The 19238-nt window shown below is 38.9% G+C and overlaps 1 pseudogene; it reads left to right on the top strand.

The window, feature by feature from the left end:
* The first annotated feature begins 11913 nt into the window (after window positions 1–11913).
* LOC108781225 (uncharacterized) lies at window positions 11914–12738 on the top strand (annotated as a pseudogene).
* Window positions 12739–19238: the final 6500 nt, after the last annotated feature.

The raw sequence follows: 19238 nt of genomic DNA, 5'->3' as shown, positions 1-19238 counted from the left end.
TCACCGCGCATTGGGAGATTTTAACGCTGACAGAAAATGCCACATTCCATTCAAGTATTCACACGAATATAACTTAATATTTTATAATATATTTGTATAAATTAAATATCCAAACAAATTATTTTTTGTTAATTACGAAAACAACTTGCTCGGATGCGTTGTTCCTATATTTTCGTACAAATGTACGATTGATGAATAATATAAAATAATGATTTAAGTAATTTTAATAAAAAAGAAACAAATTTGTAGTATATATGTATATAAGAAGCAAGTATCTGTTTTATTTTAAATTTTAAATAAATTTCGAACAAATAATTCATATCGCTTTTACATTTCTCTCTTTTTTTTTTAGGTGAAATAATGAATTTCTTATATCTTCCCACAAAACATGGAAGTCAATCAGACTCATCAATCTTGTCCCTCTTGTCAAAGACGCATGATAAATGTGTTTCCTGACAGAATAGAACAGCTTTTCGTAATCCTTTCGGGAAAATAGTCTTTCTATGAACGCTCTTAATACCTTCTGGAACTTGCCGAAAGGAGTGGTTTTCGGATTCTCTTGCGCGACCACATTCTCACGGTCGACCAAAACCGCGCTCCTTCTTCCTTCGTTTTGTATCCGACTCATTTACCATTTGAATTATGCACTGAATGAATAACGATGTGGAATCGTAATAATAATAATTTCACAAAGAATAATTATTCATCGATAAGAAACAGTTTTTTCAACTTCTTAAGTTTTGCTTACATCGTTGAGACAAAATATGAGCTCCAGTTTCGCGGATTATTTACATGCGATCATTCTTCTCACGAAAAAGATCTCCAGCGAGTATCACGGTGATACTTAACGACGGCATTCATGCACTCCGATGCGCGATGCATCGTTACTCGCGCAGCAGGAAGATGGTATAATTAAAGTCTCCCAATCTCTCCACAACGCAACGTATCGTATAAAGATATCAGGAAGGGACATACGTTACGCAGGTGGGTAAATTGATCTAGACGAGGAAAAGAGCGCACGAGGGCCCTTGAGCTATCGGTCGCACAGGATACGTTACTTCCTGCATTCGTATTCCCTATTTCTGGTATACGGACAGTCGGTCGGTAACTAAAAAACCACCAGCGCTTGTCGAACTATCGACAAGCTGCACGAGTCTTCTCTCTTCCTCATGTACCCTCTGCCTTCCTTTCTGTAGGAGTTCTATTAAAAAAAGCTCCTATAAAACTGGCGGATCTTTTGTGGAGGTACACATAACGCGTAACACAAGGGTGCTCGAGTGCGTGCGGAAAGGACAGCAAGAGAAGAAGAGAATGATGCATACACGCGGTGGATGTAACGTACGTGTGGCGTAGGCGCCTGTTACACAACCGGAAGCGGGGCGGAATAAGAAAGTTTGTGTGGATTAGCGCGGATACGAGACACACTTCTGTCTGTTTGTCTCTTTCTTACCTCCTATTTCTCTTCTCTTCCATTATGTAATGTGAAATTGATACTCGACGTCTCGACACTCGGCAAACTCATTATGCAGTAGCGGTTATATGCACCTCGCGGCTTTACTGGTCAATTGTGCAATTTCGTGTATATCGTTCGGCTCATTAAATAATGTTTTCGTAGATATAAGTATGTCCACACTGTGAGCGTGACCAATTGAATTTTAATAAAGCATGTAAATCACACGTTTACCCGCTGCAAACCTTGTCGTACAATTATCATAATTATATGGCTAGTTTGAATAATACCATTACTTTGTATAATATGGCGACATTTAATCGTACATGATGTGACATTTGATGTGTATACCGCTGCAAATTTTTCTTAACAGGCTCTTAATGTGACTCTTTCGCGAAGATGTCCTAAGCCAGGCATACCGGAACAATTACATCTACGTGACCTTCGAAATAACATGTGAATCATAATCGATCACAGGTATTTTCTACTTCCCTTGTTAGCAACTTTTTCCAGGTATAATTTCTATTTTTACTTTATAATGAGTATATGTGTGTTTCATCTGCTTTCAAAGAATCATACAGGACCTTGATATTATTAAACCTTGAAGAATTTTATTTTATTAACAAAGAAGTTTAAAAAAGTCTTTTGTTAAAAAATGGACACGTTTTAAAAGTTTTTATGTAATAATAAATTACTTACAATATTTTTTTGCGTAAATATTTCACATATTATTATTAAATAATTCGGGTTTCCTTAATTATTACTATTATATTATATTTTTGATGCAATGCGCTCTCCAAAACTTTTATTAAAATTGATTGAAAAAATTTTTTTAAGATAACTTATATCCATCAGCAACATTTATATCAGCTGTTAAAGTTTCGTAATATTTTATTTCAAAGCACTTCATATATATATATATATATATATATGTACAAAGAGAAATGTTGGAGGTATACAGGTACTTCTATTATAACCATTTCTTAGGATAATACTCTTGCGTACTGCATTACGTAGTACAGGACGACATTTAATCCCGAGACGACGTGACATTTCATGCATCCGCCATTGCAGATTTTTCTCAAGAAAAACACAATTTTTCCTTCTACCGTAATAGGTACAGCAAATTTGGTCACCGACTTCACAGCCAATATTTTGCCGACTAGATCTAATACCATCGATAACGAATTCTTGAAAGAAAGCGACATAGGTAGGATGAATGTCCGGATAATAGGACCCATGAAAGAAAGGTGCACATCTTTCAAGAGACAGGTAAAGGTCGACAAGCGATTTAAGTTATTTATTTTGGCACTTGCTAACGATTCTATTCTCTCCTGATTCTCTTGCCGTTCATCGATGGGTTTAGGGTCGTAACGAAGGGTTGCTCGTAAAGGGCTTGCAATCTCCGGCTTTCGTATGTTTTTACAAATAGTACAATGGATGAAAACGCGTGTCGATTTTCCTAAAGATTCTCGAGCGGATTCCTTTCATGATCGGTCGATCATTATCTGAATGGAGATAGACGATGGGCACGCGAGAATTTAAAATGAGCGGTACATTGTTGTTCGGGCGATCTCCATCGTCAGGTCCACGTACGATTGGTATCAAACAGTTGACGTTGCGGAAACACACAAAATTTACTCGACTCTTGATATAAGTAACGATCTTGGTGGGGGAGCGGACGAGCAAGCCGACTTGGTACATTTCAATATATATTTCACAGAGAAAAGGAACCTGTATTGTCCTTGCCGCCGCGAAAGAACGATGGCGTACTGCTCGCTCCTTTTTCTATGTTCGATTCTCCTGTGTCTTTTGTCGGTTCCTTTTTTTGAGTTTACGCCGTGTGGTCATTGAGTCATCGGCATTTTTCACGAAGGCAGCCGTGACCTTCGATTTACGTAATCAAACACTATAGGCTCACCCGAATGCTACGAACACGATCATTCATTATAATAATAATAATATTGTTCGATATATATTGATTGCATATTGTGTATTTGATAAAAAAATCAGAGTCGAATAAATTCTAATTACTGTTCCACTTAATTATTCAATTTCTTTTCATATTAAAAAAAAAGTATTTCTTCATAAATAGAGTTAACATACTTTTAATAACAAAAAAAGTAACAGATCTCGTATAGATGTTTCTATAATCTGATTGTTTCGAATGTAAATATTGAAATAGTTCGAATCAACAAGAGAGCAGAGAAAGCGAACGCATTCGGCGCCACCAATGAATGAACATCAATGCTTCTCCTCGCTAATCGGGAACGTCTAGACGTGGCGACACGCACGATTAGGAATGGCCGTGTATTTTCGTTACCAGTCGATCAATGGACTTCGTGTTTGCTAAATGTAACCGGCTCTTTCTGTACCGCGTGCTTTCGTGCCCTCCCTCTGTAGACCACCAGTAACATATGAAAGCCGTCGTGGCTCGGTTCATCGAGTTCAACTCGTCTTCGACGAACGCGCCTTCGATCTTCGCGTGAGGATCGTTCGCCGATGATAAATTGCGAATCGTGAGTGAATCTTCATCATAAATGGATCGCGCCTGTCTTCCGTCGCATTGGCCGGACAAATTAATCGGACGAATGGATTGCGCACGAGCGACTATTATTTAGAAAAGAGTCTCCCCATCCTCTTACATCATCATTTAGTTCATTTAATCCGATAGAGGATCCGAGCGGCGCAGAGAGGCAGAATCGATTTTGCCGTGGAATAAGGATCGTGGCATCGACCGATTGTCCGTTTACCGCGATTTTCTATAATAACCGCGACGGACAGATTAATAACGAATATTAAACGACGCGATTATCATATGATATCGCTTATATTCGCAATACGCTCGTATATATTGGCGATTAACGCAACGTGTTCGAACATCGATGCGCCATGAAACGTTGAGGTGCTTAGGATACCAGAGGTTTCCTCTGCTTATCCGCATATTTTCAGGGGTCAGTGAGCTCGTTCGCAGTACGCCGCGATCCATCGCATACTATCTGCGGTTTAGACATTGGAAAAACAGACAAAGAGAAATAAAAATAACAAATGCCACAGAAACGATGGGCGGAAGGGATAAGGGCGGACATCGGAAAGGGAAGAGACACGGTAGCGAGAGAATATTCGCACAATTTAGATTCATCTTTTCAGATGGTGGTATAATAACGAAAGCAACCTTATCATCAAGGCGGCAAATACGCGTACAAGCCACCAGCAACCTTTGAGCCTTCTTCATCGTCCTCGCTCCTCGAGGATTCGAAAGGAGATTCCTACGTGGTGCCGTCATGGGTTTTATACATTCCTGCATGGACGCCGTAGGAGGCTTCCTTAAAACCGAAAGTGATACAGGAGACACTTATCGATCAGGGGAGAGAATTAAATGAGATGCGCGTATGACGTGTTTTATCCTACGATGAGAGAAAATAAGAAATTGGAAATATGAATGATGTCAATTACGATGTATATATAAGAATAGTCAAGATGACGTAAAAGTTTAAAAATAAGGAGAACTCAAAATTCACTTCTTATTAATAAATCTAATAAATATCGAGATATTCTCATTTAAATAGCTATATGTTCGCTTCTTTCATAGTTAAATATTCTGACGCAAGAAACTGAAGAATGAGTCTTCTCGAACGAGATACGTGACATGTGTATTTACGAACTATTCGTAAAATTGCATACCCAGGAACCATGTTCGTTATGACATTTTTTTCAGTCGTGAAAAAAGTGTCGCTTTTGATGAGAATTGATCGGGAATGCTGATGTCAAATTAACGAACGCAGCGTATAACAAAGTACAGCTGTAAAATCCGGTTTTAGAAAGACGCACACGTAATTATTTCAAATTAACATAAATTGCGCGCCATATTTGGACGAGGCGCATAGGATGATGTTTTAATATTGATCAACATCCTCCACGTCGGTAGCTGTATCTTGCAACTTTGTGGCCATGAGCGCCGATTGAGACACTCAGATTAATGTATTCGCCGCGTATGGCGATTAAAATATTACACTGTCATTATTTTTTGCATACCGCTAATTACGTATTCAGTGTCACGTAAGATGTAACAAACCCCTTTTACATTATTCGAATAGTGAATTCTTCATTTAGAGAAAACGATTATTCGCTCCTCAAAGCTTCGCGTTATATCCACAATATATATTGAGAATTATGTAAAAAAAAAAAAAAGAATTGATTTAAACACGTAAGCGACAAATATTTTCCAATACCATGTAAGAATGTTTGAATAATAACACACATATAAAAAATGCTTTCGCGATTCGTGAATTTTGAAGTTGTTTAGATAGACATACATAAATTGTATAGCTGCACTGTAAAAGTAAATTAGTTAGACGATGCGAAGCGTCGCAGTCAAAGGACTAAAGTTTCGCGGCGTTAAGATATTTTCAAGACGATTGCTTCTTGGAGCAGGAAGTGCGACGAGGAGCTTACAGCTGGCGAAATTTCAGGCACCTGGTGGAGGAAGAGTAGTCTTTCTCGAGTGGTTTGGCCGCGATCTGGAAGAGGCGGCGTAAGGAGGCGGCGGTGGAAGAAGGTGAAAAAAAATTGGTAATCCCCTTCCTCTTTCCTTCCTCCGAATTCGAAGTAGAAGCGATACGTGGACCAGCAGGGAAAGCAAAGGAAGGGGTTGCCGCCGGGAACCGGATCGAAGAAAGGTACTTTCCAAATGGCTCGCGATTAACACTGGTATGCGGAAGGGTTGAAGGTACCTCTGAATCTCTTTTCTTTTTTCATCCCGTTTTTTAATCCCCTACGATGCGAGGGGCGGTTACGGTAGTCCCGTTAGGTCAGCTCGTCGGCAAGCTGCCCCTTAAGCGGCGGTGGTGTGGTTACGGCATTTCGTTTTTTATACCTTCGTTTCTCCCGTTCTCTTCACAACCCTCGTCTAACTGTGGTCCGTGTAATCTACGCGCAGCTTCCGTGTTTCGGAGACGGGGATCCTTTCCAAGGACTCGATCATTCTCTCTTCAGTCTTCGATGACGAAAGAACCGCTTTTCCTGAACAAAGATTTAAAAGTATTATATACTTATAATGCGTAGCATATACATCAATAATTTCATCAGACAAGCAAAATTTTTTTCATTACGCGTGCACGTAATGTGCCCAATACCTCAAGGCGTACGGGAAATAGCCAATACTTCAAGCCATTGAGTTATTTCTCTAACCCTGCTCTTCTGCGCAAAAACGTTTTGGTATAGGCACATTACGACAAGCACTTGTAATGAAAAATTCTATGTGCAGCGAGTGGGGGCTTGCTTCGCTCGTGCGCTCGCGCCCGTCCCGCGCTATAAACAACTATCCCCCACTGTTACACAATGTACTATTACATATTACTCATTTCGGATATGTTTATAGCTTGTTTTTATATTTGGAGCAATTTATAAAGTTTAACGTGTATTTTTGCTATACCATTTGTAATCGTTATTTAATTTCATTTAAATCCTACTTTTTATTTATAACAAAAAGAATAAATTTTTCTTAAAAGAGATTTCTTTATATTTAAATATCTTTTTTATTTTAACCTCTATCATCAATAAAATATAGTAATAACTTGGTAAGATAAACAAGAACTATAAGTATATAATGAAAAAATTTTTCTCAAATAAATCCTCAACATCAATTATATCGAGAATTAACGTTTTTTAGTTAAGAATTAATCGCTAACGACATGCATATGATATTAACGTCAGATAAATTATTAACAAAGCACAACAAAAAAGTACAAGAACAATTAATGTGCGAGAATAACTTACTGTATTACATTCAACTACACTCGTATCTCCATGTGTCTGGGAAATCATGTTTTATGCTTATTCATGATTATATTTAAGAACGCAATGTAAAGTTTACATTAGAGCATTTACAGAATAATTTTTCTGATTTTAATTTTAATTAACATTCTTGGATTATACATTATGATTATACTGAAACTTAAAATTACTCACATCACAAAAATTTTTTAATGTAAAATACAAAGATACTCTCTCTCTTGAACAAATATATTTAAATAAAATTCTTCTATACAAAAACATAAATAAAATGTAAAAGTAACAATAAAAGAAAACACAAATAATCGATAAATTATATGCCATTAGTATAAATAACATACGGAACTCTTTGAATTTTATAATGTTATAATATTAAACTTTATATATATTATAATAAGATATATCCTCAATTAATAAAAATGTGACTGTTCCAGTTAAAATTGTCAGAATTGTATAGGTATATTATAGCTGATGAAATTTACGATTGCAATAACGAGCGAAAATATAGACTTTACGACGTAGGCAAAAAAAAATAGGTGCTTTTAATAGACACAAAAGTTAAAAGCACAAAGAAAGGGTCAGAACCACTCCATTATTACATCGTGAACGAGTTAAGTGACAATTGATGTGAAAACATATATATTTGTTAATGATCTTGTACCTTTTCTCAACCATTGCACTAAATTAATCTCTTATTGTGAACAAATTCCAAATGAATAAACGAATAGTTTAGGCAAATTTGTAATTAATTTTTACAAAAGCTAAAAGTATAACTGTAAATTGTAATTATATTAATATAAAATTTATAAATAAAATTAATTTTATTTATAAAAATTGAAACATCTATATTTTTTACTCGTTTACGTTTTTCTATTGAACAATTTATAGAATTAAAAAAGATATGTTTGCAAATTTGCATATAAATATCACTAAGCGCTGAGAACGCCTCTTTAATTAAAAATAGAAGTTCTTTTATTATTTTATTTATTTTCATCGTCTAATTTCCATTTATAATTTTTTAAAAGTAGAGTTCCCATAAATTTTACTAGGAATGATGCATTATACCAATTATATTTTATTGAAATTTATGTTTCAAACTCAAATTCTTTTCTTTTATAGACGATTTATAGGAATGGTAATACATAAATCAGTACAAAAAGTCCATCTGTACAGAATTTTCTTTAAAATGGTCTAGAAAGGAAATAATCACACATATATACAAGGTCGTGAACCATAATTTAACAGCATTTGCAAATTTTGCCTTTTAAAAGAATATTTATGTCTTTTTTAAGTATATTTATATGGTTCTTCCTATTGCTATGTTTGAAATCATAAGATCGTCACCAAGGTTTTCTTCTTTGTAGGTTCCATAACGGTCTCATGAAAAACTATGAACATACCTGATCCGTTAAAAGTAGATCATATATTGTAACAACAAAAAAGAGCAGACACGTAAAAAAAGAGATTAATATGATCATAATGATTAATATATGATTATGATTTAATATCAATATTAAAAATAAGGGTATATATTATCCACATAGTTGTGTGTGTAACAAAGAAACTTTAATTCAAAATAATAAAAATATTACAACAAACGTTTCGACGCTGATCGGATCACTATCAATGTTACAGTAAATTATAATTATGCAACTATTTTAAATCTACAAAATTTTTTCGGTAACGCAGTCCTCATATCTTTTACTGTTGCGAGTACATACATTAAAATAGTCAAAGTGATAAAATGTTGAAAGTTCATAAATAAGAAATAGACATATTCTAAAACGTGATCGTTAACAAGAGAAAAGATTAAAAATAAAGATTTAAGTGTAAACAATTCACTTAAAAGTTCCAGGAACAACGAGTTTAAAAAATCTTCATAGAAACATTGAAGTTAAGTTGAAAGATGGAACAATATGGATAAAAATATTCTTGAACTTATATGTAGATAATACAATATATACGTAATATATTCGGCACATGTATATATTGATAATTATCTTTTTTAACTTACTTCTTAGATGTCCACAAAAGTAATTTAAATAAATATATATCTGTACAGGTGTAAATATGTATGAAGAGATCTATTAATAAACTACAAGCATATCAAAGCGAAGTGATCGTTTCTCATCGTGATTGAGAAAAACTTTATTATCCCGCAATCGTAGTTTCTTTGCAAGAAATCCTGCAAGTGACCTCGACTTTGGTTGCAACAATCGCGCTGCATTATTGCGCTCTACGGGCGCAAATTACGATTGATTTTATACCTGTTCTAAGTGAAGATGAAATATACCTATATAAGTAATGTTGTAAAATCAATTGACGCAAACCATTCACATTTATAATAAGATATTACTTATTATTCTGTTATTCGAATATATATTAAAATATACAAAGGTGCCAAATATTGAACAAGATCGTAAAGAGATTCGAAAAGAGATATCAGTTTATGACTCAAATCAAGATAAAAAGTTCAAAAGGCGACAGATTTTTAACAAATGCAAATATAACAGCAAAGTTTCAGCGTCCTTTGCTGAATGTCAGAAATGTTTCATTCCGTATCATTAGCTCTCTCGCATAGATGCACTGTAGATGCATTGTTAAGTGAAAAAAAGAGCAGTATGGATTGATGAAGTCTTACATCGACAGTACGTATATCGGCGTGATATGGTCGAAATTGCACATTTGTGACACCATTGGACACCATAGGTCGCCTACGTCTGTGGAAGAATCGAAGGGAGAAGAGAGCCGGCGATCGTGCGGGATGGTGGGGATACCGGCAGAAGGGGAAGAACAAGCAACCCGAGAAGAGAATCCAGTAACCTAGTGCCTAGTCGCCTGGTGGTCTGCAAAAACAAAAGAGATGTACGTGCCACGTGCCCTAGGCGCCACCGATATCTCGCACCGGTACTCGCAAGTTTCTTCAAGTGGAGCTTCGAGGAGAGGGTGGTATTGTAAATTGTGCAATGTAAAGTTATTAATAATCGTCTGCAATGGAAGATGAAATCAATAGACGCGAGAACATCAGCAGTAAAACCATCACCTTGCAGACTTATTTATTTTTTGCTAAAGGTTAAGGCACAACCATGAACTATAATAATATAATCTGAAACTAATAATTACGGATCAATCAAAGCCCATAAATATATTCTTGATCTATAAAATATCTTAGATTCCGTTGATAGATGACTTGGTGTATCTTCGACTAATTGTAACATCTACGTATAGGAAATACGTCTCTTATCTTTGACACAATTCTGCTTATTCATATACACACATTTTTCATGTAAAGATCATCAAGACCTCTTTATCGAGTACACAGTATAATACATTAGAATAAAGGAATCGATAGTCTCTCGCTTTCAAAATGATTAAAAAGGCAGCGGAGCAAAAGAAAGAGGGCGGAAAAAGAGCATCGCGTTTAGAAATGACTCAATCATAGAAAGTCGAGAAGTCGTTCACGGACAGCGAAATAATTCTATTGCATTGTCCTTGAAGGCACAAAGGAAGTGAAGGAGGTGACGGAACAAAAAGGGCTCTCGCCAACGCTTGACAGCTTAATTCATATTCTTTATTTTTCTCGCACTTATCATTTCTGTTGTATAAAGAGAAAAATGAAAAACAAACAGCTACGATCTACCTATGATTCGCACGGGAGCGGAAGGAAAAATTAATTTAAGAGACAGTTTTTTTTTGGAATTAGAATCTCGTTACTAACGCCCGCGCCGTGGATCTTAATCGGGGTAACGTTCAGACATACGGCGACAATTGCGGCGATTCACGATTAATGATAGAAACTATTGACGCGCTCTTCCGAACGTGACCTCAAGTAACGAACTCTTATCGGCCTCACGGATCGTTGCGTTCCAATAGGGAAAGGTCACGGGGATCATGACGAGGAGAGAGAGATATATGATACGGTAAGCCCGCCGTCGGACGCGCGGCGTCGATGATCGCAGTCGATCACGAGCGTCTCTGTTATCGAGGAGTCGATTTTCCTCGAGATAAAAGGAGGGTACAAAAATATATATATATATATATTTATTTATATATTGTATGTATATATATCTCTTATCTCTTTCTTCGCTTCTCCTTCAGTCCCGCTTGTCTCTCGCGTACACGCATTTGTACTTAAAAAAAAAAAAAGAAAAGAAAAAGAAACACTCGCATTCTTCCCCGCGTGTGCACGCACGCATTCGCCTCTTTACTCGCTAAAGAAAACGCATCACCGGCTACCTCCTCCCGTTCATCATTCTCGCTTTCACACTCACCATCTCCATAGCGGAATTCAGCGTTTCAACGAAAAAGAGTCGCGAGAGAAAGAGTCCCGAAATACTTAACAATAAAAAACAAGAATAATATTAATAATAATTGATAATAAAGACGATAATAATAATAATAATAATAATAATACGAGGGCAAGTCAATAAGTTCTTAGAAAATCTGTCAGAGGGCACTCGCAGCGTCATGTCACATTACTTTTTGACAAGTAGCATCTTTCAGCTGATTACTGTCAAATTTTGAGCGGAATTCATCGAGAGGTTTCATTTCTGTAGACGATTAAAGCGAACAACCTTTGTATATTTTGCAAAATGGAAAAAAACGAGTTTCGTGCAGTGGTCAAACATCTACATATGAAAGGTTTAACGCCGAAAGAAATCAAAGCCGAGTTGGATAATGTTCATAGCATATCTGTACCAGCGTTTGCGACTGTATACAATTGGGTGAATAAATTTAAACATGGTCGTACATCAACATGTGATGCACCTCGCACGTCCAATTGAGGCTGCTACGCCAGAAATCATCGATAAAGTCCACGATATTGTTTTGACTGATCGGCGAGTGAAAGTGCGCGAGCTTGTTGAGGTCAGAGGCATATCACATGGCACAGTGATTTTATTTTGCACGAACAATTGGGTATGAAAAAGCTATCGGCAAGATGGGTGCCGCTCACTGTATGAATGATAAGCGCGACCGTGTGACGATTTCAAAACAACGTTTGGAGATGTTTCAACGTAATTCAGATGAATTTCTGTGTCGATTCATTACTGTGGATCCATTACTTCATACCCGAGACGAAGGAACAGTCAGAACAATGGACTTCACCGGGTGAACCGAAGAAGGCGAAGACCATAAAGTCGGCCGGAAAGATGATAGCCACAGTTTTTTTGAATGCACGCGGTATAATTCATATCGATTACCTTTCCTTGAAGCAAACGATCAATGGCGATTGCTACGCAGCCTTATTGGCTGCCCGTTTCAACAAGATTTTAAAGAAAAAACGTCCCCATTTGGCGAAGAAGAAAGTCTTCCATCAATGCACGGGTTCACACTCGGTGCCCGGCACCGATGACCAAATTCAACGAATTCCGTTACGAATTGCTTCCCCATCCAGCATATTCGCCAGATTTAGCCTGCGACTATTTCCTGTTTCCAAACCTGAAGAAATGGTTCGGAGGAAAGAGATTCACCACCAGACAGCAGCTCGTCGCTGAAATCGTTGGAGAATCGTTGAATCAAGTGTATCGAGCTGAAAGGAGACTATGTTGAGAAATAAAAATAAATCTATAAAAAAAAATGTGTCTTACTATGTTTTTCTAAAAACTTATTGACTTGCCCTCGTAACACATAAAATACAATAGATTAATGATATTTAAAAATAATAATGGTAAAAGAGAGATGATAATAAGAATTAAAATAATAATTAAGGAATAAGAAATAAAGACAGAACGCGAACGCGCGTTTACCTATGCGCTACTCGATCGTTGTGGTAATTAAGAGAAATACGGTAACTCGTACACATATACGTAGGTGAAGAATACGCGCTCCAGCTCGCGCGAAAGCGCGGCTGAACGCTTCGGTCTATGTTTGTGCGTGTGCGCTCGTACGTGCTCGTGTGCGAGAGCGAGTTGCAATGAGCTCGCGCACCAAGCGAGTCGATGTATGCGAGGAATGCAAAGTACGCGGTCGTCGTGGTTCGAAACGCGTGAATCGTGCATTACGACATAGCCGATGGAAAGAAGTTGTGTGTAACAATGCGCGACCGATGTATGCACTGCGATCACTTCCTGATAGTAATTACAAAGGTGTCTGATCGATTTCGCGCGAAATCTCGAAGGACACTGCCATATGTCGCACGAGCGCGAACGGTCACTTTATTGGACATACATGTATCTTTTGTATAAACGGCGATTTCCGCGCGTCGATGTTACTTTTTGGAATCTTCGCGATCTCAAAGAAAGCCATCGCTTTCAAATACATTGTAAAATCAAGAAAACCGATAAGCTTTTTTTTTTGTAAAAAAAAAACACAATAAAATTTTAAAAATTCATTTAGAAATGAGTTTTTTAATCGGTGAAAGCTACATTTATCGTAGTTTCTTAATTTGTAGTTTCAAGTATGTTAATGCGATCTAATTAACTTAGAGAGGTAAAAGCTAAAAAATTTAATTGGAAGTTCTCAATGGCTGTTATCGAACATGTCTTATAAAATAATATACTTAAGAAGAGCAAATCTTATTTGTTAATTTTTCTGAAATTTGCTAAAATTTATTGTGTTTCATTTTTTTTTATTCTTTAAGCGCAATGTGTGTAACATTAAAAATCACTGAATAATGAAACTTTGTATAAATAAAATCAAGCTTGAGCTTATTTACGACAACAAAGTGATTTAATACCTCGTCTAAATTTATCCGCACATTAACTGTATAATTCTCAGTAGTTTATATAACATGAATACTAAAAAGTCACGCCAAGAGAGGAAACGGGATTTTCCTAAACAGTCTGCTCTGTTACTGTTTCTCCAATCCATATGTGCGATGCTCGACAATATCATCGATATTTGAAGCGACGGAGAAAAACTATAGTAACGGTGATCATATTAGTCGTGACAACGTTGATAGTGTAGCGATAACGGTAACAGCGCGATGTTGAGCGCGCAAGTATCTCGATCAGTGGCAGACAGTTCAAGTAGCGACTAATAATAGCAAAACAGCAATGAAGACAACGAAGATAAATCGGTATCGACGATAACCAAAGTGTGTCGTTCTTCTCGTGACAGCCGCGTTTCACGATGCGTTCCCGCGTATAGCCATCGTCGTATTTTAACGTAATTATGTAAATTAAAAAAAAATAGCATCTTATCGGGGTCACTATATCGGCAGTGTACAGCGGATATGTCACGGAACGGATTCGCGAATATCAAAAGAAACGAACACAATCCCTCCCGAGTGTCCGCATTTTTCGCCCTCGAGAGTCGCGGCACGTGTCTCTGCGAGAGACAGAGATGAAGAAAGAGATGGAACGACTAGGTGGCGAATTTCCATGGCAGTGTAAAGTTTCTAATCCTTCCATTCTCGAGCAGACTCCGTTGTTCTCGTTATCGGGGATGAGAACAATGAAATTACTCGACGGCAGTGGTATCGTTGCTGGTTGATTCCTGAAACAGTCAATAAAAATGGCTCTATTATTCAAGACTCATTAATAATGCAGGATTAGATTGTACGTAACACGAGATATTCGTATCATAAATAGAACAATATTAGCATGGCGATTAGCATTTGTACGGGATTATGTCAGTAATTTGCTTATCATCTTCTACCTATACTGTATAGAAATAAGTCGTAATAACAGTAGGTATGTATCGTAATAACAAAGTATCTAATTTTAATTTTTATCTTTCGATGTATCCGGTCGGTGTAATGCAGGACATCGATGCAATAAATTACGATACATTAGTATCCTACGTATATCGATTTGTCACGCGAGTAGGAGTATAATAATTAAAAGTATGACAGAAAACTAGTGCGTTCGCGCGGAGGGCGCAGCGCATGTAATACAAAAGGTGAAGTGGATGTATGTCGGAACGGCGCGGCGCGGCGCGGCGCGGCGCGGCGCGGCGGCGGCAGAGGGAGAGAGAAACGAGCGGCGCGGGATATCCTGATCTCAACGAAGGCCGCCTAGTGCGTTTCTAGGTGGGCAAAAACTGCATAGGAAACCACGCCCTGGCAAACCGATCGTGTATCCTCAGGGACAATTTGCCGGCAACGCGCGAGAGCACACATATTCGCACAGCATCAACAACGCGATAATCACTCGCGCTTCCATTCATTCGCGCGTGTCCACGCGCTTCCTACAATCTCTCGCGCTCCGCAAACGGAGATAACACTACACGAAGCGTGTGTGTAACAGCACGCGATTTAGCCGGTTCGCATGCGGCGCGATAAGTGGATTGATGCTGTATGCGCATTTCACGTGCATGTGAAACAGCATGTGTACGAAGACGTAAAATAGACGGCCCGAGTGACCCGCTGGCTACCTATATCCTGTCTACTTGAGGCCGACTACCTTCCCACCATCAACCTACCTGTCTACGCCTGTGTACGCTCGCTAGGTGGATAGGCGCGCGCTTTATCGCTAATCGATATAATATATCTTCCGGCTGCGCTCCTACAGTACAGCGAGGATACAATATGCGCGCTCGCGCGCGTCCGACGGCCTTCGTGACGATTTCGTCGAGGTCATTTTATTCGCTCGATTCTTCTTTTATTTTGCGCCTCGGAGGAGTAGAGGAAAATTCGAGAAACGGAAAGCCGAGAATAACTATCGTTATTGCAGACGTGTCGCGGTAACAATCGATATAGAGTCGCGCAGGAAATCGAAATAGAACAAATTAAACAAGGAGAATAATTTCTATTAAGTTATTTAGAAAAAAAAATACATGTATCTCGACACATATTTCAAGATATTGAGAATTAAGATGATGAAATTAAGGAAATTTTGATCCTCTCTTTCAAAGAGTTGGAAAAACTGATTTTATTAAAATTATTTACTTCTCAAATATTTTGTAATAAAATCGGGGACGCGTTTCCCTCAGTGTCGTGCTCGGTCTCCTGCTGGAAGTCTCGTCTAACGAATACTTCTGAGACTCGAACCGCGTCACTATCCACCTCCGGCTCGAAGGAGGACGTCTCAGTCGTTTAAAGTAGACACGCTGAACTATCGTCATGGCAAGAAACGGTTATTCGAGAGCGAAGGGTTTCACTTACACTTTCCAACTGAGTTATTTCTGGGCCAAGTTCGACCGAAAATGTGTCGTACAACGCCAGTTTGCTCAGGAGAAAGCACTCTCGAAGAAACGGTGGCGGCGGCCACGGCGTTAGTGAGACCTAGGCCAAGATCAGCTAACGTGGAGAAAGAGAAAATAAGGGGAAGCGCAGGTACGATCACTCCCTCTCCCTTCTTGTATTCACACGCGCGTGCACGCGTGCGAGGGAGGGTCCAAGGCGGGCAAGAGAGGGACGGAACGAATGGCCAGGCTTGGATCCGTCGGAAAAATAAAACTAGGCAGACCAGAGCGGAGTCCGTTAGACCGCCTCCTGAACTCTCTCTCTCTCTCTCTCTCTCTTTTTCCCTTTACGTTCTCTACTTCTCTTCTTCCTGGACGAGAGCGAGAGATAGACCACGGTCTGTACACGCGTCCGCGCGTATATGCGTGTGCACGTTGACGAGGGAAAGAAAGAGAGAGAAAAAAAAAACTTAACCTAAGGCACGAGAGGAGTCCGTGGCATGGCGCTGCAGTTTGCCCCTGAACTTGGTTCTCGGACTCGCCCGACTCAATGTTGACCTACTTTCCTGGCTTTACTTCTACCCATGCACCCGTCCGCCGGCACCGAGTGCTCCTCCACACTGATTTTCTCTCGCATCGCGGTCTAGACTGTGTTTCACTGCATTTCGCTACCCTAGATATGCACCGATGTCAGTTTACTCGTGTAATGCGAATGTCGTTCTGTGATTGTCGCAAGACGATCTCTCTCAACATTTCCAATTCTGCGTATCCTCTAGAAAGCATTTGTGCGTGAGCGCACCTCACGTGAGTAATAATTTTTCGAAACCTGAGGATAATGCTTCTATATATAGTAATCTTTGATTACCGCTCTTACTACATACAGAATTTCCGATTGAGTGAAATTAAGTCGAGCGTATGTATGATTGGCGCGTGTCAGTTCATGGGGGCGATATCCGTTATCTCATCGCGTTATTTTTGCACAGTCGTGATAAATGCGACACAGACGTGAGACACGTCGTCTATCACAGGGCCGCCTAGACGGTCGTGTCAGACTCGTCGGATTAGACGTGGCAATGTACAAGTACCGAGATAATCGTTAGTTTATATAACAAGTCATTTCCCGCGGCCACGTGATTTTCTCGTCAAGGCGATCCGCTCACCATCACCAACGCCGACGGCGCTTCTATCACCATAGACCGTCGTGCGCTACCGCACGCGAGTACAATTGCTCACAGAATGCCCACATGGGACTGTGTCGTCATGATTAGCCCATTTTCATCTGTACAGCCACGTATAGTCCTGTACGTAATAATTGACCATAAATATATGTCAATTATCGCACCAAGGATCGATGTAATCATCAAGGAAGTACGTCGTGATTGCTTATTTTTACAGCATTGTAGTACTCTTGGTCATTTATAATAAGATGTCACCAATAATTTTTCTTGTTCTCGAGATATTAGTTATTCGAATATCGTAAATACTATAAATATTAGATAATAATATTGGAATAATCTAATTAAATTTGTACAAAGAGACACAATGAAATGACTTTGTTGCATCTACTTCGATTTCAAATGAAACGATTCCATTTATACGATGTTTAAAACTGAATATTTAAATGGATATTTACCGTAATGATAAAAGTATGTCATGTATGTGTTCCTATCCAAGAGTTGTCAATAATGTTCAGTATAAGCATTTCATAATATTAAAAATTCGAAATATTTTTATAAGGTTAAAGGAAGCTTATAGGATCATATTTCAACAAAAATTAACATAAGAGACAAACATAATTATTAATTTTATGTCAGACATATTTCTAAAATAAAAAGATTGAATACTGTTACAGAAATTCTCATTCGTAATAGATTGGGCCATCATCAACGACCGACACGAGCATACGTCGATTAAAGAGGCATAAAGTTCAGCGATGCTCTGGCGTCGTTTGTCTCGGAGGGTTTAAAGCCGATTTCGCGGACTTTGTCTTCGTAGATGTTGCGAGAGACCGATGCATTCCATAGAACGCCGGTAATGGAACGCTAAAGAAGCTGCTGCTCGAGACCTGTGCGCCGCGAGAACGAGTTAAAGAGAGAGGAAAAGAAAAGGAGAGACGGAGAAAGAGGCAGGAGCAAAGAGAACGAGAGAGACGAGGATAAAGGTGCGCGGCGAGGGTGTGAAGGAAAGAACGGGACAAGAAGAAGAAAGAGAGACAGACAGACATAGAGAGAAAGAGTGGTCGAGGCAAAGGTGGTCTTACCGCCGTAAATGCCACTGGTTGGCATTATGCCGCTTGCTCGGTCAGACCTTCGATGCATCGAACACATCCTAAGATGCCGCCCGATGATGAGTGCCTGGTATAATCGTGATATCGTTCTTTCATGCTATCGGATGCTTGGAGGGAATTTCGTGTTGCACGAGCCGAGCGCCACAACGACGGCCATGGCCCATTTACCCTTAGGCTTAGCTGGCGTCGACGTCGCTCCACGATACAGACGATATTGGCCTTTCGGAAATTTTTTTGCGCCCGCTCACTCGCGGATAGTTAAGTACAACGCGTGAGTGCTCGTGCGCTCGTTCGAGAAAGGTCGGCGCGGTTATCGAGAACGAGAAGAGATTCCTTTATCGCGTGAATAGCACACTTTCAGCCGAACGTGGATGGCGTGCGGTATATCGCGAATATATACCGAGATCGGCGATATGAACGATGATGCAACAGGATCGAATCCGCGACATTATTGCATGTCGCACTAGCGACACAATTTTCCTCGATCTCCATCACGGATCGTCCGCGCGATCGATTTGCTAGATGGAGAATGTTATAATACCATACATGATGGTGTGTACGTGATAGCGCAAGGTTGAGTATTATGTACGAAGTGGGACGCGTTGTTACGAGTGCTGGGAAGGAAACGCAGGATTTTCGAGA

Source organism: Cyphomyrmex costatus, unplaced genomic scaffold, assembly GCF_001594065.2.
Source record: "Cyphomyrmex costatus isolate MS0001 unplaced genomic scaffold, Ccosl1.0 scaffold8, whole genome shotgun sequence".
NCBI classification, from domain to species: Eukaryota; Metazoa; Arthropoda; class Insecta; order Hymenoptera; family Formicidae; genus Cyphomyrmex; species Cyphomyrmex costatus.
Note: the sequence above shows the minus strand (reverse complement) of the source record. Positions and strands in the feature narration are given on the sequence as shown.